The 13,076-nt window shown below is 40.5% G+C and overlaps 1 protein-coding gene across 1 annotated transcript in view; it reads left to right on the top strand.

Annotated features, from left to right (window-relative positions):
• The window catches only part of Parm1 (prostate androgen-regulated mucin-like protein 1), a 109,058-nt gene that overhangs the window by 38,765 nt on the left and 57,217 nt on the right, over window positions 1-13,076 (top strand). The window lies entirely within an intron of this gene.

Below are 13,076 nucleotides of genomic sequence, written 5' to 3'. Positions count from 1 at the left end.
TGGCTCCTATTGCAGCATAGTCATCACTGATTTAAAAAAAAGTACTATCCTAACACTTGTTAAAATGATGAGGAAGACTTTTACTCAGGACTATTGTCAAGATAATCAAAATAGAGGGGAGAGAGCAGGACAGATAATACAGCCATAGGGAAGAGTGGAGATTTATAGCCAAGGTGCATAGGGAGAGTCAGTGGGTGGAAAATCACAAAGAAGACATCAAAAATAAAGGGATTCTTGCCAAATGCCAGGATTTTCCTTCAAGGCAGACCAAGGCATGGGGGCTGAGGAACTTTATCAGCTTTGCAGGGTGGAGATTGGAGGGGAGGGGAGAGGAGATTCTTGCAAATCTGGGCCAGGTAGGACAAGGGCCAAGCTGGAGGCAGAGTTGGAGGCTTAGGGAAGCCTGATTGAAGTTTGTGAAGGAGACAGTTTGTCATCATCAGTCACACTAATACCATCTGACTCCAATTTGAGTGGCATCTCCACCACTGGCATTTGTCTGATAGCTTGACTCCTACCTGGATAATTTTTTTGCATCCATAGGCTTGACATGGTGTAGACTGGGAGCAGATTCTACCTGACTTAGAATCCAAGATCTAGATCTTGGGGTTGGCATAACTAGGGTCAGCCAATTTCCTCCCAAATTGATTGGCTTATAGGCCTATAGCTTTGGGGATTTGGTATGTGGTTTTGCTGATGACTGCGTAGCAGAATCCACCATCAACTAGTTCTTTTCTAGAGCCAAAGGCCTTGAAACACAATGATCTTTCCAGTCAAAAGATGCTTACACAGACGTAAGAACTTTACAGTAGTGCAAACACATTTCCATGAATCTACCAATTGAGGTAAAGATTAATGACAGGAGGACTATTTTTGTCCTGTGCTAGTCTAGGAAGTCCATCACATGCACATATCTAGGTGTAGAGGGTTTTGCAAAAGTTGAGCGCAGTCTCTGCTTTGCAGTACTCTTGGTGCAGGATGTCATGATTGTTTGTCATTTGGGTAATTCCTGGAGTAATAACTTCCATGTGGAGCCAAGTGATTAAATGAGGACAGCCAGGCAATTTCAAACTGGACTGGTTTGGGGTTTTGGCTTGCATTCTGACCTAAAATTATCTGCACAATAGCTCCATTTCTCCACCTAGTTTAGGCTATGAAGATACCATGGAATTCTGTCTGCAGGGAGACAGATTGTATCATGGGGAACATTAATGCAGAGGGCTTATAGGAAGGCCAACAGAAGTTGACATTGGCACATGAGCTGGGCAGGTGAAAACTCAAGTTCAAAGGTTTATTTTTTGGTTTTTGGTTTTTTGGTTTTTTTGTTTGTTTGTTTCAGTTCCAAAAAAAATGTCATAGGCTAACACATTCTGACTCTCCTAGCTCCATAAATACTCTAAAGGACATGAAAGAAGGTCTTAAAATCCAACCAAATATAAGCCTACCTATAAAGTCTTCTTGTTCTGCTGTTATTTATCTAGTGTTTATTTTGCTTTGGTAGATATTTTAATTTATGGAGAATGTGAAACAGTGACTAGAATATTGGGCAAAATGTAACCATTATTAACAAGCAACATATGGTTAGATTGTCAAACAGCCCTTCAATGTTTCAGTGGGTTACTTAAAGTGGATAGTAGGGAACACAGAATTCTGCTCTCTTGGAAGAAACTGGCAAGAAAACATAGGTGTTTCATTTTTTCTGAAGGAGAGGTTTTCTCCTCTCCTTTCATTCTCCTCCCTACAAAATTCTTTAATCTTAACACCATGTCTTAACCAGATTTCAAAATAAAATTAATGTATATCTATGACTTCATTTCTTTTCAGCAGTTTATGATATTTAAGGACAAGCCAACCATCATTTATTTATAGAATTTGATCCCGTTTCTGTTCCTCTATTTTGTCTCCTGGAAAGCAGAGGAAAAGAGCTCTAAATATATCAGAGAAATTAGACATTGAACTTTACTTTCCCCCAACCACTGCAAATAAAATTAGGACATTTGTCTCAAGACAAAATTAAGAGAAAAGAACATTGTATCATTTGAAAATCAGATTACTAAAACATCAGGTCTAGATAATTACATTTGTGCAGGTCAGGAAATAAGAAGTTGATTTATTCTGGTTTCAAGCCTTACCTTTTATATGAGTACTGTATTTCTGTAATAAGACTTCACCATTTCTGAATTCTATGCCATCTCAACTTCAAATAAAATTTGGAAATTTTATATGCCACACCCTCATTACTTGTCACTATAGAAAGAGGAAAGAGGAAGAAAAATAATACTGGCACTTAAATTAATTGAAACAGAAATTATGAAGCTAGCCTTGATCCCCTGACATGGTCCTGTGATTTCAGGGAAAATGCAATTTGAGTTCAGTTGTGTATTGTGCTTTCTTTTGACAATCATTACCTTAAATCATTCATTCACCCATTCCACAAAAAGGAAGTTTTCTTTATGATCATTTACTTCTCTTTCCCATTACTCAAAAGTAGCAAAATACCCAGAATTATTTCATTTGACAGAATTAAGCAAAGCTTGAGTTTGGGAAAGTGTCAAAATTGAATCCTAGAAATATGGGCATATCTGTAGGATGTTTGGTTTCTAGTCATTCTGAAAGTAGTGGTACTTCCTTATACTGATGAACTGTTTGGAAAGACAATAGTTTATGGGATGGTTGATGTTCAAAAACAAAAATAGCCTTCTAGATAGAGAACCAGACTGGACTAAGTAGAGATACACAATACACCATGCTGCCAATTGCTCCTGGCTGGTGGCCACTGTGAAGGTGGGCCATTGTGCATACATAGGGCTTGTGATGATGAGGAGTAGAGAGTGGGGAAAAACCACTGAGGTCCTCCTGCTACTCCCTTTCACTTGGAGAAGATTCCTGACTCACAGGCCTATGGCAGTTGTATTGTAGTATCCAAGCTGCCTTCCAAGAGAGTTTGCAGGCACATAGAGACAGCAGGAACCTAAACTCCTACTTAACATATAATAAAGGACTTGAATACCAAGGAGTACAGCACAACACTCAGAATGTTGTCCAGAGTGTGGACAAGCAAACACCAAATCTGAATCTGACCTGTCATATCAGTGTGGCACGTGTGTCTTCCCATCCAGATTCACACAGTGATCCTGGCAGCCAGAGGAAGGCAGAGAGGGTGCACGGCTTCATATTTCATCAGGAGAGTGAAGTCCCCACCCCTGCTGTGAAAACAGCCAATGTGACCAGAGGAAAGAGGCGTTTTCATAGGACCTGCTCTGAAGACACAGCTCTGAGACTGTTTCCTTTCTTCTTCAGATAGGGAAGGCAAAGAAAATAGAGGTGGGAAGACTGAGCATGGTATGATGGAACCAAATCCCTCTTGAGAAGGCAGGTGCCTTTGTTCATCACCCAGAGTGGGCAGCTCAGCTGCTTCTTCTCTTTCATGTGATCAACATCTTGCTGTCAGCCAACAGGCAACAATAGAGGTGACCAGGGAGTGGTGGGACTTTTGTCTCCTCTGTTTTTGAGATTGTAGAATTGATCCTACTGTACTCTTGAGATCTGTCAGCTGAGTTCCCAGGCCTCCTCCCAGGGCCAGGTGAGTTTGGCCACACCTCTTTGTTGTTGTCTAAGTCTCTCTCAGAAAGCCAAGAAAGTTCACAGCCAAATGCCCAGCCAAGGTGCTGGGAAAGTGGTGACATTATCTCCATTTGTGGCCTCCAGCCAGGATGCAGGGGTTGGAAGTTAAAGGAAGTTCCTCCTCATAGGAAGAGGCTGCACCTTCCCAAGCTAAAAATACTAGTAAGGATATGTGGACAGGAGGTACATATCTGGGATATTCTGGGGGCCCCAGCCAGATGAAACATTCCAGAACATTCTTTTCCAAGCCAAATTTGTCCCTGGATGCCACCCTGACATAGGAGGCACTGCAGAGAAAATGTGTAATCCTGACCCTCTTCCCAAGTATGAGGAGCTCTGGGCCATCTGGGATGGAGAGGCCTCATGTCAACGCTAGGGCATTTAGCTCCAGGCACGTCACATTTGCCCCATTTAGCTCCAGGCACGTCACATTTGCCCCATTTAGGCAGAGGCATAGGGAATTGGAAGGATTTTAGTGCTCCAGCTGTTCAGTAGAAGGAAAGGCCAAGCCAGGGAAAATAAAACCATCCTCACCTCTGTCCCACATTCCAGTAGGTCTAGATCTAGTAAAACATCAAATCCAACTGTGACCAAGCTATTCAAGGCCTAGCAGGTGGATTACCTGCTTTACAGATTTCACTGTGCACATTTCCAACCTAGAGATGCTGGCAGACGTCTACCCAGGCTGCTTCCAATCTGCCTGCATGTGTTCAGGGAAGCAGTTTAATTTTTTATGTTATCATAAGTAAAACCTAATCAGGAGGCAAATGTTCTACTGATTAATTTACTTCTACTTTCTAGAGCCAGAGATAAATCCCTTCGAGTCAGAAGCCACAGAGTTGTAGGAACCAGCATGCAAGCATCAGGAGCCTAGTCCAAGTCCTGGTTCTGCTCCTAATTTTTAGCTCTGTGACTTTGATAAATCATCCAACCTGTGGCTTGGAGGTTTCTCATCTGGGAAATAAAGCTGCAAAGAATAGTAGGATACAAAGAGACCTAAGAACTGGGGCTAAGTTATTGGTTATTATAGATCACCAATTCTAAGATAGCCATTGTAAAATGCTTTTATACTTTTTATTTTTACATTCACTATCTCTGAAACTAAGATGTGTTTCAATCAGGAATATACCATAGTTTATCAGCAGCCTTTTGCCTGTCTTCTGAAAGGTACATAAAATAGCAGTGTGTCTGGCAATAGATACTTCGTAAATTTGCTTCTTGGGCTAGGATTGCTTTTTTGAAAATAAAGCAGGTGAGCTAGGCAGGTTTCAGGTCTCTTTCCTCTTTGAGGTTCTTCTGCCTTGCTGAACCGACCACTCAGTTACCTCCCTCTGTAGTGCAGTAGATGAGGAGCTGACCTTCAAGGCTTCTCCATCAAATAACCTTGCCATGTATACAAATCTTATCCCAACCTAGTCTAGCCTTTTCTTTCCAGGAGAAAATCCCCTGGTTTTCTGAGAAGTCCAAGGTATAGGAACACACTCCTTCTGCAGTGCAGAGTAAATGGATGGTGATTGCCTCTGGCAGGGCAGGAGGACAGCCTGTGCAGCCATGAGCACAATGATTTTATGTCACAGATACTTTTTATTCCCATAAGGTTCCTTGAAGGTACTGGTAGTGATGGTGTGGCTGAGGTTGTGCAAGGATGAGCAAGAATATGGACATCTGTGTCTTGTCTCTGAGCTGGGCAGGGAAGCAACACTGACATCTCTGAGTCATGCCTGGTGGAGCATCACTTCCTGGGGAATGACAGAGGCTGAGGGCACATGAGCTGCAGGTAGTGCCACATGGCTCTGGAGTCACCAGAGCATCTGTAAGACCTTGATCTACTGTTGGGGATCTATGCTTTTTCCCTAAACATTGCGTATATTTAATTTTGTTTTTTTTACAATGTAAAAAAAAAAATGCCTGTGACAACCCTTCCCTTTCAATCATACTCATTCACTTGGTTTTGAAAACTCTCTGTGGATTCTTTCAGAGCTCCTCCATTTAGCACTGAGTTGTGTAATTCTGTGTTTCATAGCAATAAGGCAACTTCAGAAGAAGCACAACCTTTCTGAAATCTTTGCCTTTTTAAGCATCCACAAATGAATCTAAATATTCCCCAAATTCTGTCTTTGAAGGCAGTTCTTCAGTAACATTATACAAGCTCTGACATTCTTCCATAAATAGCTTCTCAGAATCCAGAGTTATATTTGAGAGACTTGTGAGACTTGTCATTTACTTTCACACCCTTGTGAAAACTCTGCTGGTAAGTACACAAATTCGTACTCCAACACTTTTCATCTGGTCCACAGAAACCCCAAGAAAGCAACACAGGCTCCAAATAACACGTAGCTCTAAATTCTATGGAATCTTTTATTTGAAACGCTAAGTCCTTGATGATGTAATTTTGATGATGCCCCCTGGATGCAGACAGTGAGGCACAGTGAAAGCTAACAATGTGAGGACAGGAGGCTTGAGGAAGCTGGTGCTGTGTATTACGGGAGGAATGAGCTTTGTTTCACACATATGATGGTTGAAATTGCTGGCTCTGCCCATATGCATCATAGAACCTTTAGTTCTCAAAGCCTCATTCTCCTAATTGTAAATAAAGAGGGCATAATCCCCACAGTGTTATTCTGAAGATTAAACAAAATCAAGTAAGAAGGCACCTCTGCAATTCCATCACTTAGTAGGTATTTAAACTCATTTCTTCCCGTTTCCACAGTGCTTTTAGGATTCTTGTAAAATATTTTTGTTAGTTTGAATTTTGATTTTTTGGGTTTTTTTTTAATCAACAAAGTGTAAAATCTAGATTTTTTTCATATACATTGTATACAGCATAAACTTCAAACAGAAAAATTAATGAAACCTGACATCTAGGCAGTGCTGGAGAATATATGCAGAAGAGAGTCACATTTTTCCCCCAGTACATATGGACAGACTTTTGAAGAATAAACGGTCTTGGAATATGAAATACTTTTATTTCCTTTGTAATGATTTCAGCATCTTGAAAACTGCCAAGAACAACCCCCCTCCAACATTCACACACAATAGAATTAACAAAGCATGGTCCAGGGGTGGAGCTGAGGACATTTCTGTCTGCTGGAAACCACTAGAGGGTCAGGTCCTCATCTGTATCCAAGTCCTGGAAGGGAGTCCAGGCAAACACAAAGCCCTGCCCTGGGAAGCTAAAGAACCTCATTTCTTCCCTGGACCCTCTTACAGGGGCACAAGCTTCAGGATGGCTATGAAGCTGAATATATATTTTTCCAGGGACAGAAAATCTATATAGTCCATGCTGTGCAGATTCTGTCTCCTCCCTCCTGACACACAAGTTCTTGAAATATGGCCTGGATAGCTCAGGTTACCACCCCCAAGTTTCAGGACACTAGGATCCTGTATTAGTCATAGTTAGAAAACAAATAGACTCTGTAGTGTTTGTGTGTGTGTGTGTGTGTGTGTGTGTGTGTGTGTGTGTGTGTGTGTGTGTAAAGAGAGAGAGAATTATGAAGACTAAGTTCATGTGGTTACAAAGGCTAAGAAGAAGCTGCCAACTGCAAACTAGCAACTCAAGGAAGACAGTGGTATGATTCAGTCCAGGTCTGAAGGCTGAGAACCTGGGAGGCTGAGAGTATAATTCAGTCTAAGGGATGAAGGAGATGAGATGTCCCAGATTAATCAGTGAAAGAGAAAATTCCTCCTTCTTCTGCCTTCTTTCTAGTCATGATCTTAACGAATTGCATAATGGCCACCCACTTTGAGGAAAGCAATCTATTTGATTGAGTCCACCAATTCAAATGTTGATTTAATCTGGAACTACCCAGAAATGATATTTAATCTATGCACTCCAGCGCCCACTCAATTTGACACACAGGATTAGCCATCACGGATTACCAGCTACTATAGATGCAGCAAGGGTACCCCAGGGAATGGGCCACAGAGCACTGTTGAATGGCATCCAAAACAGGACTTGCTGAGTTTGTTAGACTTCCGTATTTATGCCAATATACATCTGTTGTTCAAACTCAGGAAACATGAAGATTTACAAGACTTTTATTCCCAATACTAGCCTGTCAGAACTTTTTGCATTCTCTGTCATGGTTTATTAGCATAGAAGATATCTTTTTTATCAAAGAAGATATATATTTATTAGTATAGAAGATAGAGTAATGGAAACAGCCAAGATGCCCCACTACTGACTGACGAATGGATCAAGAAAATGTGGTATTTATACACAATGGAATTTTATGCAGCCATGAAGAAGAACGAAATGTTATCATTCGCTGGTAAATGGATGGAATTGGAGAACATCATTCTGAGTGAGGTTAGCCTGGCCCAAAAGACCAAAAATCGTATGTTCTCCCTCATATGCGGACATAATTTTCAAGGGCAAACACAACAAGGGGATTGGACTTTGATCACAAGATAAAAACGAGAGCACACAAGGGAGATGTGAGAATAGGTAAGACACCTAAAAAACTACATAGCATTTGTTGCCCTTAACGCAGAGAAACTAAAGCAGATACCTTAAAAGCAACTGAGGCCAACAGGAGAAGGGGACCAGGAACTAGAGAAAAGGTTAGATCAAGAAGAATTAACCTAGAAGGTAACACACATGCACAGGAAATCAATGTGAGTCAACTCCCTGTATAGCTATCCTTATCTCAACCAGCAAAAACCCCTGTTCTTCCTATTATTGCTTATACTCTCTCTTCAACAAAATTAGAGATAAGGGCAAAATAGTTTCTGCTGGGTATCAAGGGGAGAGGGAGGGGGCGGGGAGAGGGAGGGGGTGGGGTGGGTGGTAAGGGAGGAGGTGGGGGGGGGAAATGACCCAAACATTGTATGCACATATGAATAAAAAAAATTATATATATATATATGTGTCAGTGTAGCCATTGTAAAGCTAGACTCAGTAGCATGTGATAGACAATTTGCAGGAGGCGGGGGGGGGGGGTGTTGCTTTGTTTTGTTTTTTTGTTCTGTTTTTTTGGTGGTACTGGGGTTTGAACTCAAGGGCTTCATACTTGTTAGGTAGATGCTCTACCACTTGAACCACTCCCCCAGCCCTGACATCCAGTTTTTGAAAGATTGCAGTTCCTGTTTGATGCATTAAATTCTGATGTATCATTAAAAAAAAAATTCCTCACTAACCTAGCTTTAAAGTTAAATGAGTTCTGATTAGACACAACCAGACAAAGTAGCTAATGAGAGTTTTGCACTTCACAGTTATGCCAGATAGTGACTTTTTTCCTGGAAAACAAAACAACACTCCATCCAGAAGTAGTTCAGTGGTCTCTGTTTCCTTTATTGACTTTGTGAGTTGAAGTATTGTTGAAAGACTTAATGGCAGCTGCAGATACAAGGAAGGAATATTCCTTACTAGGTTTGGACATCTCAGAAACTTTACAGGAATCTATACCTCAGAGAAGTCTGTACAAGATTTGAGTTGCCTTTAATTCCATCGTTAGATTGTTAGTTTATTATCTTGGTTAAATTAGTTAGACAAGTAAATTGGTAGTTTGATGACCTCTGTATAATCTAATCAACCATCACAGTGGCTGGGTTATTGTTTTCTTTTCTAATGAGCTTTGCATTATTTCAGTTACAATTTATACATATTGTAGAAAATCAGACAATTCAACCAAGCATACATTTTTAATAGCAACTTCCTCTTCCTGCCACCCAACAATCATCATTGTCCAACTTTAATTCTTTTGTCTTTTTTTCAAATGAAGACACTGACTCCTGAAGTGACAGTAAGAAGCCCTAAGCCCATTGACCAATGTGAATTTGCACCAGAGGAAATGACCTTGCATCTCCAGGATAACTTTCAGGAGCAGTTTCCCTCAGGAACATTTTTAGATAAGTTCAGTCTAACATTAAAAGAAAAAATTCTAAAGCGATTACCCCAAGGATATTTCTGGATTAAGTTGTGATTATTCTAAGACACGCACAGTTTAGTTCTAATTCCTTTTATACAGAAAATCATTATCACCCCTTGAGTCAATCAGCTCACTGTTCAGAGGATTCTGCTCTCTGACCCTATAATGTACACTTGTTAGTCTTGTACATCTTGCCTTACTTTTCCATTAACACTGTAACAGGAAAAAATCAGCTCCCCACTGCCTTACCTCACCACTGACACCATAAATAATTATTCCAGAGACCAGACAATGTCAGGTTTCTACAATGATGATGATTCATCGTCTTATACTAAGTTAGAGGAAAAACTAGAAAAACTGACTCCAGATCAGGACCAGGACAGATTCCACAAGGTCAGTCTAGAGTCCTCCTCTGCTCCGCCTGCCTATACTCTGAGCTTCTTGTAGATCTCAGTATTTAGTAGATTGTTGTGCCTTTGGTAACAGAGTATGGTCTGAGGATAAGGCTTTTTGGAAAACTAAAATCTTTATCTACTTATGGAAGATTTGTTTTAAAAATATTATAACTATTTTTGAGGGAAATTCTTGACGTATGTAGTTTCCTAACTCGGGAAACAAAAGACTGCATATTTAGCATCTCTAGGTGACTTGAGGTCATTGCCACAGAACTTGAGTGATACAGTAATGCCCATGGGCGTGATACAGTGGACAGCAAGCACTATGAGCCATGAAACTCATGTAGGAGTTTCTCCTCCTGTCCTAAAAGACAGGTCCACTTGGCCTGATTTGTATCATCCCTGCCAATGCTTCTACTCTCTTCTGCTGCTTCTGCAATCTCCTCCTCCAGTTTCCCTCTCTTTTCCTCTTTTACTTCATTATTCCTCTACCTTTCCTCTCTTCTTAGGTTAGGCCCCAAAGAGTTTGCCTTAACTATAACCCATGTCTAGACATTTGTGAGCACTGAATTATTAGTTCCTGTTGGTTTCCTTCGCCCCCGCCCACCTCCTTCACCTTCTAGTTGAACAGTCAGTCTTCTAAGACTTCTTGTTGCCCTTATTCTTATAACATTGTTGTCTTCTTGACTGCTTCTCTTCAGAAGCTGTAATCATTTAGCATGACTCACTAGTGTTTCTTGTCCGGTGAGGGTGAGGAGAAACCATTCTGCTGTCACCTAGTTCAGTAAAGGAAATTATATGCTCCTCTGAGCTCCACAACAACACCACTAGTTGAAAATAATGGCCTGAAAATTGAAAACCGTCTCTATTATACACAAAGCTGTACTTTACTAAGCAGTAACTTAATGACTTGAAGCCAGGCTTAACTACCTTTTACATGTTTTGGCTCACATAGAAAGTGATACTATTTTCACTAGGGTGTACAGATGAGGTGATCAGCTGTCCTGAAGGCCAGGGCTTCAGTTCTTTCACTCATACCAGAAACCAATTCTTAGCAACATGTTGGAAAACATAGCGCACAAAAAAATTGTTCTGTTTTCAAGACAGAATTCAAAGGGCTGGTTGAACTAGACACTATGCATGATTGTGCACCAGAAAGCTCTCCAGTATTTGGGAATGTTATTTGGAGCACCAATGGGGTTTCATTAGACTTAGAGATTAACAAAATAAAAAACAGCTAATGTTTGAATTTTCATTAATATAGCACATGTTGTTTCAAGTTCTTTGCAAGGAGGACTTATGATCAAACTTAACCTTTAGCTTATTTGTGTTCAACCTGTTAATTAAATATGGTTTTTACATTTTTAAAAGATGCTTAAAAAATTCACAATGAAAAATATGCAGCAGATATCATATGTGACCCCCGAGGCTTAAAATATTTACTATCTGGCTCTTCAGAGGAAACATTTGCCAACCCCTAACACAGAGGATGGCAAGTGGTAACAGTACTATAGAAAAGATCCAAAGGACATGAGTAAGTAGGCAGGAGGGCTGGCTCACCACAACTCCATAGATTGCAAAGATACACTGTGAGATTCAATGAGTCAGAGCAAGACTGTTTGTAGCACGGAGCCAACAGGAGCATCACATGCCATGCCAGCTTCTCTAACCAGGGAGGTCCAGATGCTATGAAGCTATGAAACTATGAATCAGGAAGCTATAAAGCAGCTGAAGGATCTAGGACCAAGGGCACAGCACCTTTTATAGCAAGTAGTAAACAGGCCAGGCTCCTTCCCCCGGAGAGTCATATGATAGTTGCTCTGAGTGAACCATAACCTGCTTCATTGGCTGCCTGACTAGCTATAGAAATGACTCAAGCATCAGAGGACAGTTTGGCATACTCCACAAGGATGGGCTCAGGTGCTTGGCACATAGCAGACTATCTTTGCTCACAATGATTCTTCTTTTCATCCTCAACGCAAGAGTTTGAAGGAGCTACTGCTATCATCCCACTTTATAATTGAAGAAGCTGAGGCTCAGAGAAAGGAAAGTAACAAAGTATTTTGCTTAAGGTCAAAAGTAATTTGCTCAAGATCAAAAGTAAGTGGCTCAAGGTTGCCGTACTAGTGTAAAGCGAGCAGTGATTTAATCCTGATCTGTCTGAATGCAATGCACTAACAACCTAACAATTGCTTTTTGTTTCATTCAGCAGGAAGCCAAGAGCCACAGGACTAGATTGAAAGTATATACCTAAAAAATCATCCATTCTTTTGCCTTCTTTTAATAACAATTATGCTGAGAGATGGCATTTTTATAATGCATAGGGCCTGCAATGCATGATAACCCATTCTAAGAATTATATGTACTTGGATGCCAGCAAAGCCTGCCAAAAACTCTCCTGCCTTTTTTTTTAAATGGACTTGGCTAGGTTTTACCTTTGTTGACTGTTTTGAAAAGTTTCTTTTGCCATATGAAAGACAAAACACAGATTTAATTATCTTTCTGTAGCTAATGTTCAAACTGTATAATTACACTAAAAGCATTAATCATAGATATTATGAACAACTCACAATAAAATATTTCCTCATAATTTAAAGAGGCTCATCAATTAAATAAAATCTCAGAAATCTTCCTCCACACTCTTTGCATTATTCTCTTGACATTTTCACAAATAAGTGGCTGGTTTGTATGGATAGCATAGAAGCAGGTGCAAAATGTGCTGTGCATGTTTGCGTATGCATGGAAAATTAACACAAACTGCAGAGGAGTTTGGGTATGAAAATGAAGGTAAAAGCCAGTGGCCATTTATACCCCTTTATGGGCTGAAAACGAGGGCATAGGAGAGTTGTAGGTGACTTGGGATTGTAGGTAAGTAAGACTGTTTAAACAAAGGGAGAAGAATTTAATGAAAAAAAAATTATTGGTCTTCCTCATAATATCCATGAAAAGAACAAATCTTGGACAAGTTCTGAAAGTCTTGCTAAAATAGCAGCCAGCTCTGTTTTGTATGATTACATTGTGTCTCTCTCCCGCTCTGTCACTCCAGGGCAGTACAAGGTCATGGTTAATAAGCTGAACTCCAGAGTCAGGCTGCCAGAGTCACATCCCTGCTATGCTACTTCCACTAATCCTTTTTGTGCCTCAGTTTCCTTGAATATAAATGCTTGGGTAGGTTGTGTTCTACAAG

This window comes from Castor canadensis, chromosome 9 (genome assembly GCF_047511655.1).
Source record: "Castor canadensis chromosome 9, mCasCan1.hap1v2, whole genome shotgun sequence".
Taxonomy (NCBI): Eukaryota; Metazoa; Chordata; class Mammalia; order Rodentia; family Castoridae; genus Castor; species Castor canadensis.
This window is presented reverse-complemented; position numbering and strand designations above follow the sequence as displayed.